Consider the following 24,297-nt stretch of genomic DNA (forward strand, 5'->3'; position numbering starts at 1 on the left):
TTCTGTTTTCCTTGATAAAACCCTCATCTTCCTGTTACGATCCCCCCTGTTGCTGCGCTACAGGAGGTATCTTACCTTTCCTCCGGAGGCCGCTCCGAAGCCAGGGCCTCGCCTGTGCACCATCCATGACTTGCTCCAGGGCCTGGGAGGCCTAACTGTTCCTGAGGCCTGCCTGTGGCTTGCATGGCTCTATTTTGGGAGGGAGGGAGGCGGGGGCGGCCGAAGGCTGCCCCGCCCCCTTAAAGCAAAAGGGAGAAAAGGGACAACTAAAGAAGGGGAAGGAGAAGAAGTGGCTTGCATGGCTGTGTTTGGACTTCCTGTTTGGCGACGCCCTTCTCCCTAGGGGCTGGCCCGCAGCTCTCTACCCCAGTTATAGGGCCAGCAAGGGGCGGTCCTGGCAAACTCCTCCCAGGGAGTTGCCTACTACCTGCAGTATAAAAGGACTCTCATTTCACTTGCAACTTGCCTTCGGATTAGCCTTGCACATTGCTGTGCCTTGTCTGCTGATCCAGGTCCTCCGTGGTCGTCTGTGCTTCGATGGCTCCCTGTCTGCCCCTGTCTTGCCTTGATGACTGTTCCAGTCTGTGCCTTGATGTGTTACCTGATGTCTGTTCCTGATCCTTTGATTGATCCAGTTCCTGAGTTTCCCAGATGATCTTGCTTCAGGCTGCCGGTGTGCAGCGAACCCTGCTTCAGGCTGCCGGTGTGCAGCAATCCCCTGCTTCCGGCTGCTGGTGTGCAGCAAACCATGCTATAGACTGCTTGTACTGCAGCTACTTGCCTTACCCTGTTCCTGAATGCTAGCACCTCGTTCCTGTACCTTCAAGATGTCCTGGTGCCTCGCGGCAAGCCATGTCATGGTCCGTGACCAGCCCCGTGGGCGGGCTGTGTAGGGTGCTTCGTGATGCAAGCCATGCACTTCGTTCCTGTATCTTCAAGATGTCCTGGTGCATTGCGGCAAGCCATGTCTTGGTCCGTGACCAGCCCCGTGGGCGGGCTGTGTACGGCGCTTCATGATGCAAGCCATGCACCTCGTTCCTATATCTGTGAGAAAGCCTTACCTTATTACTGAAGGCAACCTCTGTAGTGGTCCGTGACCAGCCCCGCGGGTGGGCTGTGTAGGGCGCTCCATGTTGCCAGTCTCGTACTTCGCCCTTGAGTTTCCTGTATGCATCTTACCTTGTTCCTGCCTCTGATGTCTCTGCACCAGTCCTTGCCTCTGATGTCTCTGCACCAGTCCTTGTCTCTGCACTGGCCTACGCCTAAGATGTCCTCCGTATACTATGGACTCTGTCTGCCCTCGTTCTCTGTCCGGCCTGCCGCCCTTTGCTGTTACCCAGCGGCAGGTCCGAAAGGGCATGGAACAGTCGGAGGACCGTTCATCAACCAGCATTGCGTTGCTGGTTGTCGAGGGCGTGCAGGTCCGGCTGAGGGTCAGACTCCGCTCCTGAATTCCTGCTTCGGTACACGCCTGGCTCACCATGCCAGCACCGGCTCACCTCCCACGGTGTGGCTGGGGCTCCTCCCTGGCTCTCGCCGTGGCCCAAGGGATCACACCACCTGCTTTAGAGACGGCCGTGCTCCTCGCGCCTACGATCGGTACCCGAGGGCGCCCAGACCCTCGGCCCATCGGCGGCGTAGCGGACGCGCCCATAACACTTCCATACTAAACAATTAGGCTTTCATAAGAACATAAGAACATAAGATTTGCTGTACTGAGTCAGAACAAAGTCCATCTTTCCAAGTATCTTGTTTCCAATCCAGGTCAGAAGTACCTTGCAGGATCCCAAAAGCTAAATTGATTCCATCCTGCATATCCAGGGATAAGCAGTGGATTTTCCCAAGTCCAACTTAATAATGGTGTGTGGACTTTTCTTCCAGGAAGTTGCTCTGGAAGAAAACCTAGCTATACTAACACCTTTCACCATATCCTCTGGCAATGAATTCTACAGTTAAATTATGCATTGAGTAAAAAAAAATATTTTCTCCTAGTTGTCTTATATGTATTTGCTAGTAACTTCATTGTGTGTCCACTAGTTTTTGTACTATTTGAAAGCGTAAACAATTGATTGATGTTTACTCGTTCCATTCCATTCATTATTTTATAGGACTCTATCATATCTCTCCTCAGTTGTCTCCTCTATAAGCTGAAAAGCACTAACCTCTTTAGCCTTTCCTCATAGGGGAATCACTTTTTAGTTTATTTCTTGATTAACCACAACTTATTACTTTTGTAAATCAGAGCAATATACAATATAAAAAAAATATCAAAATAAGGGCCTGATTCACTAAGAATGGGAAAAAAAAGCCTTAGTGAATTAGGCCCTAACATTGCTATTCTATTCAAACTAAAATTAAAATGATAAATCAGTAGGATGAATACAATTACACAATACACTAAATCTAGAACAAATGGAAATTATCAAAATAAGATAAAAGCCAATGAATCATATGGCAAATTCAAATACAACATACAAAACCAAGTTAAAAAAAAATCAGAACTAGTACATAGGCTCTTCATCCAGACCTTCACTTAACCAACAGTTCCAGCAATTCCTCACTAATTCAGACACTGACTCCTAGCTAAACTCTATGACAAGTGTAGCCTATACACTTACGCCTCTTCTCATCATATTATTGTATTATCTAATTTGTTCAGTTATGCCTTCTATCGCTCCGGCTATCCTAGCCCTCCAGGTTAATACCCCTTGTTATATGTAACTTTCATTTCTTGTTATATGATTGACTTTGTTATTCCCCTCATGTTATTTGTAAACCGATCTGATATGAATTCTTTCATGAAGGTCGGTATATAAAAATGTTAAATAAATAAATAAATAAATATGATTCAACAAGTGTAGATAAGAACAGGGTTTTATTATAGGCTTTAAAAAAATAAGTTTTTAATGCCTTCCTAAATTTATGGTAGTCTTTTTCCAATTGAACAGAAAGTAGAAGAGAGGTCCATAAACATGGGGTATGCAATACTCAAGGTGTATTCTCATCTTGGAACGATACAGAGGCATTATGAAATTCTCTGTTTTATTCTCCATTCATTTTGTAATAATTCCTAGCATTCTATTTCCTTTCTTGATCACCACCACACATTGAGCAGAGGATTTCAACACATTATCCATGCTCACATCTAGATCTTCTTCCTAGGTGGTGACTCTCAATATGGAAACTTGCATTGTGAAGCTATAAATTGAGCTGCTCTTTCCTACATGCATTACTTCGCACTTGTCCTCATTACATGTCATCTGCCATTTGGATTCCCATTCTCTCAGACTCATATGCTCCTCTTGTAATTTAACAACTCTGAATAATTTTCTATTATCAGTGAATCTGATCACTTACTCATTGTTTCCTCATTCGTTGTTTCAAAAAGGCTTCAGTCCTGAATCTGCCCTTAACACTCTTCAAACGAAAATAAGCCTTAATCTTGACAAAAAAATGCTGTGCTCATTAACTTTCTCACCATGAGCTCAGCATTTGACATCATTGATCAATATCTGATTGATATTGGTATAAGAGATACACCTCAGAGTTGGGTCTCCTCTTTTCTCAGTAATAGATCTTATTTATTAGAATAGAATTCTGAATCATCCTTGATTCGCCATCTTAACTGTGGTATCTGAACTGTTTTGTCTCCTCCATTATTTATGTATATTAATCCAAATCCTTGGCTTTGGCTATTTTTCTTTTTTTTATGTGGATGATATCTAGCTAGTAGCAGCCTGAATCTCAAGACTCTGGACCCCTGAACACATTTAATGACTGCTTAATAGAAGTTGCAAATTTACTTTTTGCTTCCAAACTGAAAGTGAATCCTGATAAATCTGAAGCAATGTGGTTTACTAGGAATTCTAATCCTTTGGATCTTCTAGCCCTGCTGATGGTGGAAAGGTCTGTACAACTTAACAGTTGTTCTTTTCAAATTTCCAATCTCATTCAGTGGTCTTATTACTTTCTATATTTTATCCTGCTGCTTAGGCCATTCTTTGATACTCAAGGTCCTAGGACCCTAAGCCATTCATTGGTTCCAAGCTGGTTATACATCTGCAATACTCTGTATCATAGCCTATCATCTAAATCAATATATAGGCTCCAGCTGGTACAAAACATTTGTACATTTTTTGGGAAAAAAATGTTGAATCGGGGCGTAACCAAGATGGCCAACTAAGAGGCAGCAGCTCCCGGACGCTCCGATCATTTCTGAATTACTTGGTTATTATTGCCGCTTTTGCTTTGAAAATGCCCCATAAAAGAAAAGGTAAGGTGAGGGTATACTCATCCGAACCCTCCCTACCTTCTGACCAGAGGCTAATCCGGGAGTATGCGACATCCGTGGCGCAGGCGGCGGCTCCCGCGGGTGGAGGGGCTAGAGGAGAGCCCATTTCACCGGGAGAGATATCTTTAAGCCTGCCGAACCCGAAACACGCGCAGCAAGCTTCCTCCCCAGAACCTCCTGAAGCTACTGGTGAACCCCGAGGAAACCCGGTTGGAGGAGACCAGTCGGTGGGAGCCGAAGGAGTTGGTTCTGGGGCAGCGACGACATCAACCCCCATAAAGCTGAACGGAGCAGTTGGAGAAGGTGGAAGAATGGTGGATATAATTGAGAGAGTGGATTCGACTTCTAGAGCTAATGGGGTGAGTCAGAACGCTTATCGGATTGAAAAACCTGCGATTGTGACTTTAGACTCCCTATGGGAGCTTATGGCTGGAATGGACATCAAGATACAGGAGCAATCTCATAAATTACAAGGAGTCTCTGCCAAACTGGACATTGTAGCCCACGACCACCAGCAAATATTACAGGAACAAGGATCCACTATCCAAAGGATTGAGTCGGAGGTTAAAGATTTAAAAGAAGTTTCAGCAGCATTCTCTAGGGAAAGGCTTGCTACATTACGTAAAATGGAGTTTCTTGAAAACTCTCTCAGACATTTGAACCTTCGTTTATTAAATTTTCCTGTGATAAAGGATGAACAATGCCTAGTAACAATTAAGAAATACCTGGGAGAATTTTTAAAAATCCCCCAGGAGAAAATTCCTGTGATAAAAAAGATATTACATCTTTCTCAGAGGCAAAGTACACCCAGAATAAGTGTTTTGGATAATATGGACAATCTGACGCAGTATTTAGAGGCATCAGAAATAGAGGTCGCCAGAAGAGAGACTCTTTTAGTGACTTTCATTTCAGAAGAAGATATAAACTTGATTATGCGTAATTACTATAAAAACTTACGGGTACCTTTCTGTGGGGACTTGGTAAGGATATTTCCTGACCTTGCCAAAGCCACCCAGGTGAGGCGTAAAGCATTTCTTCAAATGAAACCCAATGTATTATCTTTGGGAGTGAGTTTCATTGTGAAATACCCGTGTAAGTGTGTTATAGGCTGGCGTGGGTTTACTTACATTTTCTTTGATATACCACAGTTGAGAGAATTCCTGAGTTCTAAATGTCCAATGACAGTCGAAACATCTATGGAGGGTTAGTAATTATGAATGTCTACTCTTGGTTGGCTATTGTTTGAATTAGAGTTTCCATATAGATTACTCCTCTGATTACTGCACGCCCCCCAAAATATTTTCCTCTAAGAGTTAAAATGTTACCTTTAATGGAAATTGTGTTTTCCTTTGTATTTCATTGTAAAAGCACTTAAATTTCTGTATGACAAAGAAGGATTTGTTATTATAATTTGAAAAATTTAATAAAGAATAAATTTAAAAAAAAAATGTTGAATCATGGCTCATTACTATTGCAAGAGTTTCACTGGCTGCCTATTGCATATCATATACAATTTAAGATTTGTTGACTTACATTTAATGCATTCCACTGAGGTGTTCCTTTTTAACTTGCCAACTTCCTTGTATCTTATTGATAAGGATGAGACCTCCATTCCTCTCCACAGGAGTTGCTTAAGTTACCTTCTCCTAAAGAAATTAAACTGAAGAGAACTTGAGAGACTAACTTTTCATATCTTGCACCCAGTCTTTGGAACTGTTTGCTTCTAGTGTTGTGCATCATTAAAGACTTCTTCAAATTTTTAGGCCTAGATTTTCTAAGGTCACAGACTTTAGAGAATCCGGTGGTAATGGAGGGTGGTGGTGGGGGGGGGGGGGGGGGATGCGGCGGGCCTGCGAAAGCTGGCAGCGATCGCACCTCCGCGGTGCGATCGCTGCTGGCTTTCGCACCCAATAGCGCCATCGTAAAAGGTGGTGCTATTGGGTGCGCTACTGGCAGGGAAAAGGGTTCTTATCTTTTCGCTGCCAGCGAAGTTTCTGCCGTGTCTGCCCTGATGACACCCCGACTCCTCCTCTTCCGGGGTCGACTCTGCCCTGACTCCACCCCGATCTAGCTATCGAACGTGAAAAGGGACTTTCCCTTAGAAAGGACTTGACTTGTTTGTTTTCATTTGTTTTTAATAACTGAAAGTGTGGATCTCAATAATTATTGCACTATATCTCAGGTAACATCTAAACTTGGATTGTGAGGTTGTTCACTGATTTATAGAACTGTTGTATGTCCGTTATTTTATTATTAATCCTATGACTTATCCCATTCTTATTTGTGCTTATTATTTTAGCTTGAAATTGTAGGCCATTTTTGCTTTATGTTTTATTTTAGTTACCTATGCTTATGCTTTTGTTTAGTTACTATACTTGCAACTCTGACTTACTACATACTAATTGTTGCTTTATTATTTTATCTTGATTGGAATGTTATGAATTATTTCTCATTGCTTTGATTTATTGTACTAGATAGGTGATTCATCAATATTAATAAACTAATCTTGACTACTGTATCCTGGAAAAGTGTGCCATATGAATAGAATAGAATAAAATAAATATTTTGAGTAGAGAGGGTGTCTGTATATGGTGGTTTCATTTCACTTCCTTTTCATTTTATGTTTTGTGTTAACATTTATTACAAAAAACAAGTTAATGGGCCTTTACAAAGGCTGATACTAGAAGTTATGCAAAGTTAGTCTTTAATGGACTATAATATCTTAGCTCTGTGTAATTTGCCTTGTACTAGAATTAAAAGGAGTCATGATTCTCAAATTAAACCTGAACATTTGTAAGTATTTGCTTCCTTCTTCCTTTAACTTTTCTATAATAATTGCAATCTGTAAGTAGTTTTCCTTGCTGACAAAAGTTGAAATCTGAATCCTGCAAGCAAGTTATGACAGTAAATGATTTATGGGTCAATCCAAATATTAATTTCTATTTTTGGCCTAGATTTATCAAAATGTGAAAATGATTGCATGAATAACACCTGCAATAAGGAAAGGGGCATACCTAGGATAGTTTTAGAGTTACTGAACTACACGCAGGTAGTTTATTGCAATGTGCATTAAAGTTTTCACACCCTATGATATAAGAGAGAGATTCTTTATAAGGCATGCATACTAGTCAACTATTGATATCACTATAGAAGGGCCAGCTAGTAACTTGAAGTGAGGTTTTGGTGGTGGTTTAGGGTTTTGGGGCCACGGGTTGCAATAGATAACTATCGCATGCATTATGGCGTTATTACGGGGCATTAAGGCCCTAACAACCACGATAATGCCATAACATATTTTGATAAATGACCCTGTTTGATACTATAAACACCAGAAGAGCTGTAAGGACTTGATTTACTAATTTTTATTCCACAATTGTCACAGATGGGAATAAAGTCTTAAAGGATATATTTCAAACAAATGCATATGGCAGCATATACACATGTATATGGCCACAAGCAGACCCCCATGCTTATAGTTTATCTCTCTCATATGATATACACATTTTAAATAAAATATGCATATCTCTACCCTGTAACATATGCGTGTATGCAGGATTAGGCACGTATACATGCAATGCATTGAAAGAATATACAAGATAGGAATGTATTGAACATGCATATTTTTTCTTCCTATTTTTTAAATATACACAAATATATTTTACAAGTGAAAACAAGTACAGCTTACTTGCATATATGGGGATATATGTGCATAAGTTGGTATATTTTAAAACAGGCGCTTGTCAAGGAAATTACCAGCGTGTAGAGGGAATGAGGAGGCCAGGGCCTGTTGTAACTTGTGTGAGGCAGCAGGAGGAAGGGACAAGGACTGGGCCCGGAGTAAACTTTCTCTCCCCCAAAATACACACACTGTGTCAAACACACACATATATCTGTGTGAACACATTTTCCACACTCCGTTTCTGCAGGGGCCAGAACTGATTTACATGCCCTGCTTTATTCTGCTTCATCAAATCCCAGAAACATGGCGGCAGTCTGGATCTTTCTGCCAGAAATGAAGCCTTACATCACAGACACAATAAAGGATTGAATTAACACAAGTTCAAACCTTCGGGCCGATTCCGTAGCGTGTGCTCATCCCTGCGCACTGTTTAACATGTGGCTGGCAGCGTGCTTTCGATGCTCGCCTATTACCCCTTATACTGTAAGGGGTTTAGCGCATTGAAAACGCACGGCCAAACCCCCTGGAAACTAATAGCCTCGGGATACTGAAAGTAAAATGGGTGGCTAATCCACCTGTTTTTACACTCAGAAATTAATGCCAAGGGCAGGCATTCATTTATGAGCAGCCCAAAAAAAGTGAACAGAAAACCAGAAAATACTGCTATTTTGTAGACCCGCCGACTTAATATCCTAGTGATATTAAGTCAGAGGAACTAAAAATGTAAAAAAAAAAAAAGTACCAGCTGGTCCAGTTAAGAGAATGGACGCTCAGCTTTAACGGAATCCGTTTTCCTAACTGATAGCTGTCAGCAGGTTCGGAAAACCGACGCTCGTAAAATTGAGCATTGGTTTCCTGAATTCGCTGACAGAGCCACCTCTCCTGAGCCAAGGCGGCGATAGGGGTGCGTAATCGTCCCTAGCGCCTCCTTTTAACATGACCCCTCATTTAAATATGGGCTTGCGCGCCCAGGAGAGGTGGCTGGGCGCGTGTCGGGAGAGCGGGTGCTGAACACGGAGCACCCGTTCTCCCACGCTTCTTACAGAATTGGCCTGCTTGTGAGCAGTAGTGCCAGTCATCAAAGCTAGGGTTGAAGCCTTATTGATTGGCATCGCTACACACAAGTTTTGAACTTGTGCTCATTGACCTTATTTCAGTGTCTGTTCTTTGCTCTGCAGTGTCTACTTTAGGATCGCTCCCCCACCTCACACCCATCCCCTTCCCTGCTGAATAGGAGAGCAAGGCTGGATTAGGGAGCAGAGTGGCTGCTTTCTGCTCTGTTTATTTCAAGATTACATCATCTCCTCTCCTCTTTCCTTTAAGTCTGAAAAGAAGGAGCAGAAATCTGTTCCAGGCCATTCCCCCACAAGTTAAACCCTAGGAGACAGGACCCCTGCCCCCTCCACCCCCCCCCAAACACTTTCAGATTGATCTTTGATGGGGTAGCCTATGCACAGCTCTGTTGTAATTGAGTTAATAATATTATAGCTGTGAAAGATACATAGAAGTGAAAAACAGAACGAGAAAATAAATGCTCCAGGCTAGATAGTCTATAAATATGGGCATTTTATCTCATTTCTGCATTGACCCCTTAGTAACTGTGAAATTTCAGTGATTGATAGAAAGACCCTTAGTCTCCGAGGAAGATACTCTTATGATATTCTCTGCATTAATTAGCTTTAGATTATGAATTAGTTAATTATCACAGTCGGTGTCCAAATTAATTAGCACTATAATTACCATCTTATAACAACCCATCAATATAAACCTGAACAATATGGTACAAAGGAGAGGGGTGGAGTAAATATAGAGGGCAGAAGTTCTCAACCAGGGATATATAATGAAGCCCACCACCACGTGGGAGATGTGTGCCCGAACTGTAAAAAAGAACCACCCTCCACTGCCACACAGTTGACTGGGAGAAGTAAAATGGAGACGTGATATCACTACTGCCACATAGGAGAAGGGCCCCAATGAAGCCATCACTAGCACAAGAGAAGCAGGAAAGGAAGTTGCCTGCAGAACAAATGCAGAGAGCGTAGTCTCTGTGGGGGATAATGAAAGTGCTATGCTTCCTATCTCATAACTTTCTCCTTTTCCTCTCTATCACACAGAGTTTTTGATTGGAAATGTAGCATACACAGAGGTAGGAGGAAGAGGAAGCAGCACTCCAAGGAACCCTATGTGCCCAACCTATCAAATCTTTCAAATTATCATCCACCATAAGCAGAGCTTTCTCTCTCGCCGGCCCCTCTATATGGAACTCCCTGCCTCCCGATATACGCCTGGAAACATACACACCCGCTTTCAAAAAAAAACTGAAAACATGGCTCTTCCAGCAAGCTTACCCCATGTCACCCTCCATTACATAACTCCCCACTGCTTGACTAAGAATCGCCTATATGACTAAGAATCTATTTCTCAGAAGTTGCCTTACGCCCATCGATTTTGTACATTGACTCTGCTATTTATGTTCATAGCTATGTATATAGTTGTGATTATACGTATATAGTGATTTGCTGTATCTATTTATTGATTTTATGGACTTTGCCCGGCATAGTCAGTTCTATCCCCTATCCCTGTTTTAGCCTCTTTGTTCTCAGTTACATGTAAGGGCCCTGCCCAAAAGTTAACTTGTATTTCTATGTTATATGTAAGGGCTCTGCCCAACTGTTCCTGTTTAATTGTAAATCGATGTGATGTGTGAACGGATATCGGTATAAAAGAGACTTTAAATAAATAAATAAATAAATATGGAGTTAGGAAGTGCAGCCCTTTCACTGTTCCCCTGGATGTCTGCTATCTTTGCTTTAATTCTCCAGCCTGTTGCTTTTCCTGTGTCCCACTACTCTCATTCTTGTGGTGGTTGCTCTGTTGCTACTCTCTCTAGTATCTCCATAGGAGAGACCAAGACTAGGAACTTCTGTTAACAACATGGCACAGGCTGGTCCTGAGATTGGCACCATTTCTAAAGAGAACCCAGTGCGGTAGGAATGATTGAGAATTGCTTCTGCCCCTTTCATTCCTTGAACTGTTCTGTGGAAGGGGCAAGGGGAGATGGGTACTACAGGGGAGGGGTGGGTTTTTTTAATTACACTGCTGAAACAAAAAAAAAAAGCAAACATTTTCAGGGCGTTTGGACCAATCAGGGCGTAATAGAATTAAAAAAGATTCCCTGACTCCTGATGCTCCTTGGGAGAAGAGGTACTGGGAGAAGAGATGGCCAGAAGGGTGGCACTCCTTGTCATTGACATGCTTACCTCTCCCTGGTGGCACACTGGTGGGACCTGACCAATGCAGAGCAGGACACAGCTCCAATGGGGATGGAGTATCAGAGTGAAGTGGGCTTTGCTGAAGATCTATTTGATGCATAGTTCCCATCCCTTGGGCAGAATTTTATCAACCATAAGAAGGATGCTGAAGAGTTGGCAGTTAGACAGAGAGGCAGGAGCCTTCAGCAGGCAGGAGCCTTCAGCAGGATTTTTGGAGACAGACAGTGGTGTAATGAAAGATGGGGGCTTTCAAAGTATTCATTGCTTTGCATACTGGAACCTGGCAGTGAGAGATATCCTAGGACTGGTTCTCAATAACACGGGTATCTTTTCCTGAAGGACCTGATAGGGAGGTGCAAGAAAATAGCAGGGTATGTTCATCAAAGTGCAAAGGGAGAGCATCTTCTCTGTGTGAAGCAGGAAGAGCTTGGTATGTCTCACAAGCATCTGATTCAAAATGTTGGCACCTGCTAGTAGAATTCCCCTCTATGATGCTGCAGAAGTTAGTAAAGCAGCAGGCACCCCTTCATGAGCTGTCTTTAGAAACAGAGATAGCTGTGGATTGTCCCCTAAAGCATCATGATTGGGTAATGATGAGGTAGCTGGTACAAATCCTGAAGCCCTTTAAGGATGCCATGCAGGATCTGAGTTCCAGAAGGCTTCCGTAGAGGGCTTCTGTGAGCAAGTGGGAATAAAAGCAGAAGGGTTGCAGTTTGTGGACTCTTTGCAGAAGCAGGTGCAAAAGACCCTGAACTCTTTGCAGAAAACAATACATACTCACTTGCTGCCCTTTGTGATTCAGGGGTCAAAGGGAGTCTCGTCCTCCAGTCACAGCATCGCACATTCATGAAGGAAATGCTGGTAGCTAGGTTGCCTGAAATGGAGCCCCAGAGGCAGAGGCACAGTGGGGGATGTAGCACAGGAAAAAGTGGCCATCTGAGAGAGTAGTGCAGCACACATCAGCTACCACTTCAATCCCCACCTTAATTTGTCTGCACAGAACCTTCTGTCCTGAAACTAGCCATAGGTAAAGCAGATGGTAAAACAGGTAGAGGTCTTGCTGCTACCACTCTGAATACCTGCCTTGGCACTGATATACCTCTTTTTTTTTGGGAGGGTGGGGGGTGCATGCTATTAAAATGTCTTTCTGACATGCCAGCCTGGGAGTTTTGGGTGCTTCCATATTTTTTACTGTTTGCCTGGTATGGGAGTGGCTGAAATAGGAAGCAGAGGGCTGTTTTCTGCGGAATGAAATACCGATGGAATCCTTTTGTGCCTATGGCTAGGGAAGGTGTGAGGATTAGCATTGATCCTGGGGCCAGGGTACGGGTCACAGCACTAGGAGAATGCTTGAGTATACAGGGGAGAATACTGGGGTCATCTCTGGAGGTAGATAGAGAATATTTTTTGTGAGAAAGTGCTTTTTGGGGGTGGAGGGTGAGAAAGTGGATGTGTACCTTCCCTCTCCCCCCCCCACCCCCCCAATCCACAACTCGGTAAAACTCAACCCCAAACTTTCCAGGTTTGCATTTGTAGAAAAGCGACTGAGTGAGGAAAGGGATCAGAGAGAGGTTTTGTTGTTTCAGACGGCATACACACACCGTGCACTGGAAATATAACCGGGTCTGGCAGTGGGGCTGAATTTCTTATTCAAAAAGGCTAGTAATAAGTCCAAATAATAAATACATAAGCAAATAAGTGCTGCTGATCCCATGCATTAAAAGAAAAAAAAATAAAAGAGATTGGCTTACAAAATGAACCCGTTGTGAAAGAGAAGTGTACAGCTGACAAGACATGTTGGACTTGTGGCAAACAGTGAAATCTAGTGATATACTAATCAGTGAAGCATTTAGAAAGTGAGAAAGTGAGTCAGTCAGGACACGGGAAAAGGCCCTGCAACAAGGTTATTGCTGTGTGAGTCCTGGGTATTAGTGCTTTTAGAGTAGGGTAGGTTTTTTTTTTCTTTATAAAGGTTCTGACTATTTTTTGGCAGAGTTCGATGGCGCATCACAATGCGCCTGATAGTAGAGGGAGTTTACTTTGATACTACTGAGATCTAAAACCTAATTAGTTTAATATAATCAAAAATCTTATAACTCAATAGAAGCAAAAAAAAGAAGTCATGACACCATCATGGGTTAAAGGCTCTGTAGCACCGCAGGAGCAGTGTTCAGTTTGCCAGAGAACAGAGCAGTCTGGACTCTGAGTGTCCTTTCCTTGCACAAACCCTTTTAAAGGCAAAACTGCCCAAAAGACCCAACCTGCATAGCAGTACCTCAGCAGTGCTGGAAATAAAAGCTCTAACTTCTTGGATATTGACTCGGGTCTCTGTGAATACGTGTGAGGGGGACACTGTCTTCTCATAAATAATCTATATTCTTTTGACAAATTCCCTCCAAATGAGAGACTTTTTCCTGACTCTACTAAGGCCTGAGTAGAGAAGCTGTCCAGCTCCACAGGAATCATGAACGCTGAAAACCCCGAGTGGGGAATGTACACAAAACAACTGGAATGTGCACATCCCGCGGCACACGGGGCCCTTCCCTTTTCGCTGCGAACGGCGCGCCGGGCCTTCATCTTCGCCGTGAACGGAGTGCGGCCTGTGACACACGGGGGTCTTCCCTTTTTGCTGCGAACGGCGCGCCGGGCCTTCATCTTCGCCGCGAACGTAGCGCGTCCGATGAGAGAGAATGTGTGTCAGAGAGGGGAGGGGAGGGTGAGAGAGAGCATGGGGGGATGTCGGTTAGAGAGAATGTGTGTGTGAGAGAGGGGAGGGTGACATAGATCATGGTTGGTAAGAGGGGGGTGGGAAGGGTGAGAGAGAGCAGGAGGGTGTGAGAGAGAGAGCATGCGAGGTAAGAGAGGGTGGGTGGGGGGATGCTTGAGTGTAGGTTTCAGAGAAAGGGAGCCTATATGAAGGGAGGGAGAGAGAATGGTGGTGAGAGAGAATGTGTGTGTGAGAGAGGTGTGGTGGAGTGTGATAGCAGCTTGGTTGGTAAGAGGGGGAGTGTGGGGAATGCTTGAGTGTGGGTTTCAGTGAGGGAGCCTATATGAGGGGAGGGGAGGGTGACAGAGAGCAGGAGGGTGTGAGAGAGCATGGGAGGTAAGGGGGGGGGGTTGGGGGTATGCTTGAGTGTGGGTTTCAGAGAGAGGGAGCCTATATGAGGAGATTGTGAAGGAGTGTGTATGAGTGTGAGAGATTGGGAGCTCATATGTATGAAAATGGGATTGTGTGTAAGCCTATGTGAAGGGATTGTGTATGTGTGAGACAGAGCCTGTGTGAAGGGCTGCGTGAGAGACAGACATTGGTAGCCTGTGTGAGGATGTATGTGTGAAAGAGAAAGGGAGCTTGTGTGGGTGTGTATGCAGGAGAGAGGGCCCTGTATGAGGGGATGTGTGTGTGGGCGAGAAAGTGAGAGAGCCTGTATGAGGGTGTTTGTATGTGGAAGGGACACTCTTACAGTGAATTTCTAGGGAAATTTTGCTCAAAATATTTAAAATTATGCAACTTTAATAACTTTTTTCTGTAATAATTTAAAATGTAATTACTTAGACTGTCATGTAAATTGTGTTATTTTGGATACAGTTTGCAAAATTTTGCAGAATTTTCAGTTTTTGTGAGCAGAATGTTCAGTTTTTGTGCGCAGCATTTTAAATTTTTTTGCGCAGAATTCCCCCAGGAGAGGAGTATTGTTGCAAACTGTTTCATCACAACTGCCTCTGCCATTTCAAGTCCCATTTTCCTATTGGGTTTGAGTCACCACCAGAATCCATCCCTTAACTTCTGGGCCAGGACTCATGGCATCGCTTCCAGTGTAAAAGTTAAACCCCTAAAATGTTTCCAATTCCACTCCTTGGATAGCACCAGTCTATCAAGTATGGCAGTCTTGACCTCCTGATAGTCTTGAGTTTGTTGATTGTAAAGGGCCTGTTATGCTGCCTGGTTCTGACCAAACAATTAAGAGGCTTGCCTCATGGCCCACATGGCTTATTGCTCCATTACCCTCTCAGATGTGAATAAAAAGGCCTCTGGATCATCCTCTGGCCCCATCTTTGCTAATGGTATCTCCAATTTTGGAGACGATAGACTTTGTTCAGTCCCAGCCCCACTCCTGCAGGTCTTACCACTTGTAGTTGTTGCAATAATTGGTAGGTGATCTGTGCTTGGGCTTCCATCTGCCGTTGGAATTGTTGCTGCCATTGCTGGTATTGTTCTCGCAGTGCTATTTGGAATTGCTGCTGCCCTTTTGGCCCCTGCTGCCCTTTTGTCAGGGCCTGAAGTAGGTGCTCCATGGTGGCTTTGGATATTTTCTCAACAGCTGAAAACTTCCTAGATTTAAGGGAATGGTGCTGCTTCACTGATGACATGTAAAAATGTTCTTGTTTATTAAAAAAAACCCCCAAAACTAGCCTGGCTGGCTCTAATTGTCCCTATCTGACCAGACAGAGCTAACCCACTTAGACCTAGATTCATCATTTTGCTATAAACTTTGCAAGAATAGCACCCGCCATAAAAAAGGGGGGCATGGTAAGGGTAATTTTCCAGATACTGCCACTGTATTGCATTGGTATTTTAGCACAATGTGCATTAAATTTATCACACCTGCAATACATTTTGAGAGAGAGAGAGAGAGAGGGAGAGAATGAGAGAGAGAGACTCTTTAAAAGGCTTACATATAAGTAAACTATTTATACCACTGTAGGAGGGGTAACAAGTAACTCGGGATGAGGTTTTATTGGTAGCCTAGGTTTTGGTGGGCAGTTTTACATGCACAGGCAGATGCACAAACAGCACAGTAGACATCAGTGAAGATTTATATTGATTTGGAGTGATGAAAGGTATAAAAAGATGAGATTTGTACAATGTACTCTGACCTAGCTTGATGCATGCTCTACCTAGCTGCTATCAAGCTGGGTCAAGAGTACAATGTACAGCATAGCCCCTCTTACAGTGGTATAAAAAGTTAACTAATATGTGTACCTCCCCAGAGTCTCTCTCTCTCTCTCTTCCCCTCCCCTCCCTTCCCTTTTCCTCCTCTCCCTGCCCGAAACGGGATTTGGGATATTTATAATAAATATGTAAATATAATAATAAATAAATAAAAATCGCAAATCCCGTTTTGGGCATAACGCACAGCGTAACATACGGAGAAAAGGTGTAGGTATTTCTGGCATTAAATTGTGCAATAGCATGCGTCATGCTATCACATGCAACGTTAAACACCCCTCATTTTCATAAACTCCGACCAAACTTTTCCCTTTTAACTAAATTTTGAAAATTTGCATATGCATCTCATAATGCTTTATTTATCACATGTGTTACAGTGTTATGGCGCGCGATAGAACCCTAATGCCTGCGATAAAGCCCTAACACATTTTGATGAATGACCCCATTAGCAACTATAATTTAACTCCTGGAGTGCTGTTGCAGCCAGGACCCAGGAAAATTCTCTTCTTTTCTATTTTTCTGTTTGTTTGCTTTTTTGCTTGAATCCCTGACCTGTGATGCTTCTTAGTCCAGGAACAAGAAAACATAAGAACATAAGAAATTGCCAAACTGGGTCAGACCAAGGGTCAAAAAGCCCAGCATCCTGTTTCCAACAGTGGCCAATCCAGGCTACAAGCACCTGGCAAGTACTCAAATATTACGTATATCCCAAAAATGTCTTTTCTTAGTGTGGTTCTCTGCTTTGTGCGGACACTTTAGAGCAAGAGTCTTTTAGCACAAGACCGTGCTCTGTGCAAGCAGGTAGAGCAGAAATCAGAGAAAAAAATTATTTTTGTTTCTGGGGTGGGTGTCTGTCTGTGCAGACAATTTAGAGCAGAACATCCCACTTCTACACCATAATATAGCATTGCTGTTGCGATTCCGCCCGTAGCTAGGGCCATGGGCGGCCTCTCATCTTCCTGCTGGCTGGCGTCCCGATGTCATTGTTCTTCACTGCCGGTAGCCACCCAGATTGTCCTCGGCACGGCGGGCCTGGCTGCCGCACGTCCATGTGGCCTGGAGAAGCCAACATCATTGCCGGTCCGTGGTTGGGGCCCGCCGCCGTCTCCGGAGCTTCTCCCCCTGTGTGGCTCGGAGGACGCCAGCGTTCCTGCTGTGGCCCGGCAGCTCGCGGCCTGGAGGCCGTCCTGAAGCCTTCCTGTGTGGCGGCAGGGAACCGCTGACGTCGCTGGGCCTGGTGGCGGCCTGGTCCGGTCTTTGCTCCTCTTCGCGGCATGGATGCCGCTCTCCAGGGTCCTGCCTCCTACCTGCCTCTAAGGCGCGGGGCTGCGCCTCCTTTCTACATTTAAAGGGCCAGGCCTTCCGGCTCCTCCTGATGACATCATCTCCTGCCAACTATAAATCCTCTGGAGACTCTCAGAAGCATCGCCCTTGCAACTAGTCCTTTCGTTCTAGTTGCCTTGGCTCCGTGGTTTCCAGAACCTGCCCTTTTCGTGCCTCGAGTCTTACCTAGCCTGACCTCCGCCTGCCTGACTAAGCTGACTTCTCCAAGCCTGACCTCCCCCTGCCTGACTACACTAACTTCTCCAAGCCTGACCACAGCTGGCCTGACTACTCCGTCATCTCTCCAGGAGACCCTCAGAGGCCCACCTAAGTCCAGGCAGTCTGGGCACACAAGGGCTCAACCTGCAGAAATCCACGGACTGTTATTGGCGAAGCTCCAGCTAGCCTTGTGTGCTCCGCCTCCTGGTGCCAGGTGCTCTCTGGGTCCAACCAGAGGGCCATACCAATCCTGCACCAGGCCACCAGACAGGCCCCAACCACAGACCGGCAATTGCGGGATCAGTCTTCAGCTTGCCAAAGGACAGAACAATCTGGACTCCGGCTATCCTTGCATGAATGTTATTATTTACAGGCAAAAATGAACAAAAAGAAACTGCTTACTTTAGCAATGCTTGAAATAAAAGTGCAGCACTAATATATATATATGCAGTTTAGTGCAGTTCCTGCTTCTTAGTCTTTCTGGGGCATCCTGTTCTCTCTAGGCCTAGCTTGTTATCCCTCTGCTAGGGGAAACATCTTGGTACCAGGATTCCCTTCCTGTGTGGCTTAAGTAGACCGGATCAGATCACTGGAGCTTGTTCTTTAAGGTTTTCTGAGGCTCTTTTCAACCCCTAATGCTTAACTAAGTAGAAATTACTAACCAAATGGGTGGAGGTTAAGGACTAATTCTGATAGAGTTTAAGGATCACATCCATAAAGTCTTAAGGGTCACATTTTTGGGACAGGACAACACTCGTGTCTACATTTAGGTTATAAATATTAAAGTTATGTTTAAAATATCTCACCTTCCTTACAATCACCAAAAACATTTAACATATTCTCCCAATTCGTGGTGTTATGTGTTGCATACAGGTTAATGGCACACTTTCAGTGCCAAATTGCCTGGCTACAATTCCGTAGTCAACTTTTTAATCTCCCTTCTCTAAGCATTTATGTTGCAAAGGTTGGAGGAATCTCAGAATCCTTAGAATAAGAACATTTAAAAAATGGATTGGATCAAAATATCCTTCATGACTTAGAGCTCATGAGCAGCACAGAGGATGTGTCCAACATCGTCACACAATTTTCAAACATCAATAGGCAATGAGGAAGGATACTATGAGCTGATCAAAAATACATACAGAAGGGAACATAGTCTGAGCTACATTTTCCACATTCTCTGTGCAGCAATTGAGTACGTAAAAAAAAAAAAAAAAAGTGCCTATAAGCAGTAAACCGAGCAGTTGTGAATTGGAAGCCACAGAGCATCTGTACACAAGCAACATCGTAGTCTCATTTTTACAAAGTATCTTAATTGTCAGCAAAGGAACGCCTTAAGCATAGCTTTCTATCAATTGTTTACCTGACTAAAAGGAATCAAACTTTCTCACATGCATCACTAAATGAGACAGCTATTACGGATCCTGAGCTTCAGGTCCTGAAAATTTAATGGGTGAAAGAAGTGACTGACAAGTCAAATGATACCCTATCTAGCAGTACCCTGAGCACTGGGGCTGTAAGCAAGCTAGGGAACCATCCTTCAAATAAGATGCTATTTAAATAGCCTGTCTAGTTGAATATTGAACATCTCACTGAATGTTTGAACAGACCAGTAACCATGGTTTCTTGGCCAGATTCTTTCATTTGCAGGAGAGATCTTCTTTGTGCTGTCTTTTTTCTCCCTTCTACAAAGAGGGGAGAATAATGAATCTACCTAGCTATAACCATTCATGCTTGAAAACAACAATACATATCTTTTGAAATAACAGCATCAGACCTTTTTATCTTACATGATTTTACATCAGACTGGCAACTCATTCTTTCTTTTTCTTCTGTAGTTTAGGTCAGGGTTTCTTCTATTTCAAACAAGTAGGTAGGGTGTTTAAAATCACTTGTTGTTTACATCCTTAATACAAACTAACCAACTATTTGGAGGGCATTTTTTTTGTGTTATTTAATCATTTGATTTTCATTAAAGTGCAATGTATCCTACTTTGGCTCAACAATTGTAATTTTCTATCCAAGTTTTACTGAAACTTGCAGGCAGACATCAGTAGCAGAGTTAAGAACACTCCAGGACATCAAGAGTGGAGCAAAGAAGCACCAATAGTGGGCCAAGGCATTTATTTATTGAACTAATTTATAGTCCACTGTTCTACAAATCTCGGTGGATTACAAAAGACATACACATATCTACAAAATCAAACAAAATAATAAGACAAAATTAAACAACAAAAATATACAGACAGTAATAGATACAGTAACAAAATAAACATCATGAAAATGGATCAATTCTTAAAAGCAAGGATAACAAATATGTTTCTAGTTTTCTAAAATGGAGTAAATCCTCTTCAGTCTTAATTGCTAAAAGGAGATTGTCTAGACTCTACTAGATACATTTAAAGAAGAAACCTCCAGTAAGTACTTCTGTGATGACCAGAGGACATGAGTAAGAACATAAGAAATTGCCATGCTGGGTCAGACCAAGGGTCCATCAAGCCCAGCATCCTGTTTCCAATAGAGGCCAAACCAGGCCAAAAGAACCTGGCAATTACCCAAACACCAAGAAGATCCCATGCTACTGATGCCAGTAATAGCAGTGGCTATTCCCCAAGTATTGATTAATAGCAGTTAATGGACTTCTCCAAGAACGTATCCAAACCTTTTTTGGAGTAGGTGAATATCCCTAGACCTCTGCGGAGATACATTAGGAGGATAACCCATAAAGCACTGTAAAGTTTAGAATCATAGGGGTAGATTTTTAAAAACAGCGCGATCGTGTACTTTTGTTTGCGCCTGCTGCGCAAACAAAAGTACGCTGGATTTTATAAGATACGCGCATAGCCGCACGTATCCTCTAAAATCCTGGATCGGCGCACGCAAGGCTGCCGATTTTGGGCAGGTGGCGCGCGCCGAGCTGCGCAGCCTGCCTCCGTTCCCTCTGAGGCCGCTCCGAAATCGGAGCGGCCTCGGAGGGAACTCTCTTTCGCCCTCCCCTCACCTTTCCCTCCCTTCCTCTACCTAACCCACCCCCCCCGGCCCTATCTAACCCCCCCTTACCTTTATCCGTAGATTTACGCCTGCGTGAAGCAGACATAAATCTACGCGCGCCAGCAGACTGCTGGCGCGCCGTCCTCCGACCCGGGGGCTGGTCCGGAGGCCTGGACCATGCCCCCGGGCCAGCGCCACGCCCCCGGTTCCGCCCCGAAACACTGTGCCCCGCCCCCGAAATGCAGCGTCATCGGGTCCCACCCCCGACACGCCCCCGACACGCCCCCTTCCAAAAACCCCGGGACCTACGCGCGTCCCGGGGCTCTGCGCGCGCCGGTGGCCTATGGAAAATAGTCGCGCCGGCGCGCAAGGCCCTGCTCGCATAAATCCGGGCGGATTTACGCGAGCAAGGCTTTTAAAATCCGCCCAATAATTTTTAAGTGTATACAACAGATGACAGGCAGCCAGTGCAAGCTATCACAGGTGAGATATGAGTGTGAGATGAATCCTAATTATTAAAAAGGCTGTGAAATTCTGAACCATCTGTAAAGAACCTATGTGAGAGTTAGGTAAACCTAGAAAAATAGCATTACAGTAATCTAGAGAAGACAACAAATAAATTGAGTGTCTATCTGAAAGTCTGATGTAGAAAGAATGGACTTTAAAGACCTCAAAAGACTAAGACCTAGATTTATCAAATTGCTATTTGGAAATAGTGCCTGAGATAAAAAAGAGGTGTGTGGTTAGGTTAATTTTCCTGCATTGCATGATACCCCATGTTATTTTCACATTGCAAGAGAGAGAAAGAAAATGTCTAAAGAGTTTTACATATAAGTAACTATTTATACAACTGTGAGAGGGAGCACCAGTAACTCAGAGTGAGGTTTGGGGGGGGGGTGGGCTACGTTTTGGGGCAGTTTTACATGCACAGTCATAGGTATGAACAGCACGGTTGCCATTAGTGAAGATTTTATATGATTTGGAGTGATGAAAGGTAAAAGAAGAGTAGATTTGTACCATGTTCTCTCTACCTAACTTGATGCACTCTCTTCTTTTACCTTTCATCACTCCAAATGACAGTAAATCTTCACTGATGGCAACTGTGCTGTTCATACCTATGACTGTGCATGTAAAACTGCTCCCCAAAATCTAACCCACCCACCCAAACGTCACCCTGAGTTCATAATGCCCCCTCTTACAGTGGTATAAAAAGTTAACTTATATGTGAGCTTCCAAAGAGTCTTTCTCTCTCCCCCCCCCACCCCCCGAACTGGCATTTGTGATAAAAACCATTTCAGCTGGTAACCCAGGCATAACACACAGATAAATTGTGCAGTTAATATCTACATTGCTGTGTGTTACTCTATTACATGCCATGTTAACCGACCCTCATTTCCATTTACTCCTCCCACTCAGATACCAATTTTAAATTTACATATGCATTTTGCGATGCTGTATTTATTGCATGCATTACAGCGTTATCATGGATGATAGGGCCCTAACTCATATGATAAGGCCCTATTGCATTTTGATAAATGACCCTGTATGTTTAATGAATGACCCAGTAATATGATGATTTAATCAAGACGTTGATATAGGGACAGAAAAACAAAGAAAAAATCTATCAGGATCCCTAAGTCAAGAGCCTGTAATGTTATGGGAATAGAAAAACCTTCAAAAGAAGAACACAATGGATAGTCATTTGGTGCCAATCGATTTAATAGTACAATTGCAGTTTCTGAAAGGTTCTGAGCTAAGTGATGATCGTGTAGCCAGGTCTTACTAGGATCCAAAGTGATAGCTGTTTTTAGGCCAAGTCAACAGTAGAGACTATAGAGAGAATGAATTGTATGTCATCTGCATATATTTTAAATGTCACATAGAGGGGCTAAACAGATGTTAAATAAAAGAGCCGAGGGGACTGACCCGCTCGGAAGGAGGTAAGGAGGTTACCTTGCTGAGGATACCTTTCCCTGCACAGAGTTTTGAAAGATCTGACTCTTCATTCCCGGGAGGAGGCAGGGACGTCATGATGTCATTTCCGCACGACGTCAGAAACCTGCTTATAAAATCTGGACTGCAGCGGCATGCAGCCGAGGCCGGTGCACTGCCTAAGCTGTGCGCCCCAAAGGGGCACACGGCTTTGACCTGAAAAGTTGTCCTGAAAAGAATTTGGAAAGCCTGAAAATTGTTTCTTCAAAGAAGATGCCCTGATCTCCTTCGGTGCTCAGTCCCCCAAGGGAAGGTAATTCTAAGTATTAAGTAAAGAGGTACAATATCTGTGAAATTGGTGTTATTTCCTGGAATTTTTTGTATTGTTTATCATTAAGAATATGCCTCATAAAAGAAAGGGAAAAGTGAGGATTTTTCCTTCGGAATCCTCTCTTCCTCCAGACCAATGAACCATCACAGATTTTGCAGTATCTACCCCAGACCCAGCTAGTGTAAGCCTCATTGGAGGTATAGGTAGAGGAGTACCTTTCTCCCCTGTGGATGTCTCACTTACACTGCATGAACCTAGAACACCACTTTTAAAATTCCCTGAGCAGGATGCTTCGACTTGTAAGACAGAAAAAAAATATGCTGTCTCACTGATAGAAGGAAGCAGTGCATCAAACCAGGTTGTAATACTGGAGGGAAATATTCCAATTTTAATATCTTTGTTGGATAAAGGAGCAGCAGTGAGTAAACAGCTCCTGTCCCCTTCGGGAGATATTGGTCAACTTTCAGGAACTGTAATATCAGCTGGAGCAATGGTCCCAGAAATTCCTAAGATTATAACGAGACCACCGGTGGTGACTTTAGAAACACTCTGGGTAATGTCTGCGGATCTCATGCGAGTTGTCAGAGACTTATCACAGCGTCTGGAAAAAGTTTCTAATAAATTGGACTGTGTAGCGAGTGATCATCAGAAAATCTTAATTGATCATACTCTTACTATGCAAACTATGGGAACTGAAATAAAAAAATTACAGGACGCAAATGCTTTAATGTAAAGAGAACATCTTAATACAATTAGAAGAATTGAATCCCTAGAAAATCATTCACATCGTTTAAATTTAAGAATGACTAATTTTCCTAAAGTAATAGGTGCACCAATATTAGTAACAGTGAGGAAATATTTCTTAGAAAATTTAAAAATTCCATCTGAGAAAATACCTGTTCTAAGTAAAAATGTATTTTTACCAGCTCAAAAGAAACAATTTATAACTGTGAATCCTACAATTTCCAAAGAATTAGGAGAGTTAACTGCCTTCCTAGAGTCCTCATCAGAAGAGGTCCTAGCCTCTCCTGATTTCTTTTTCTTCTTTTCAAGATCTCAATATGGTAATGAGGCACTATTTCAAGAACCTAAATACTAGGGGTGTGCATTCGGATTGACCGCATTAGTAAAACGCAACTCATATTTTTTTTTTACTTAAAAAATTGATTCGACATAAACGATCGGATTTCCCACATATCGAACATAGATATGTTCGATATGTGGGAAATCGCGATTGTTGAGCCAAAATAAAAATTTAAACCCCCTCACCCTCCTTAATCCCCCCCCCAGACTTACCACAACTCCCTGGTG

Source organism: Rhinatrema bivittatum, chromosome 2, assembly GCF_901001135.1.
Source record: "Rhinatrema bivittatum chromosome 2, aRhiBiv1.1, whole genome shotgun sequence".
Classification (NCBI taxonomy): domain Eukaryota; kingdom Metazoa; phylum Chordata; class Amphibia; order Gymnophiona; family Rhinatrematidae; genus Rhinatrema; species Rhinatrema bivittatum.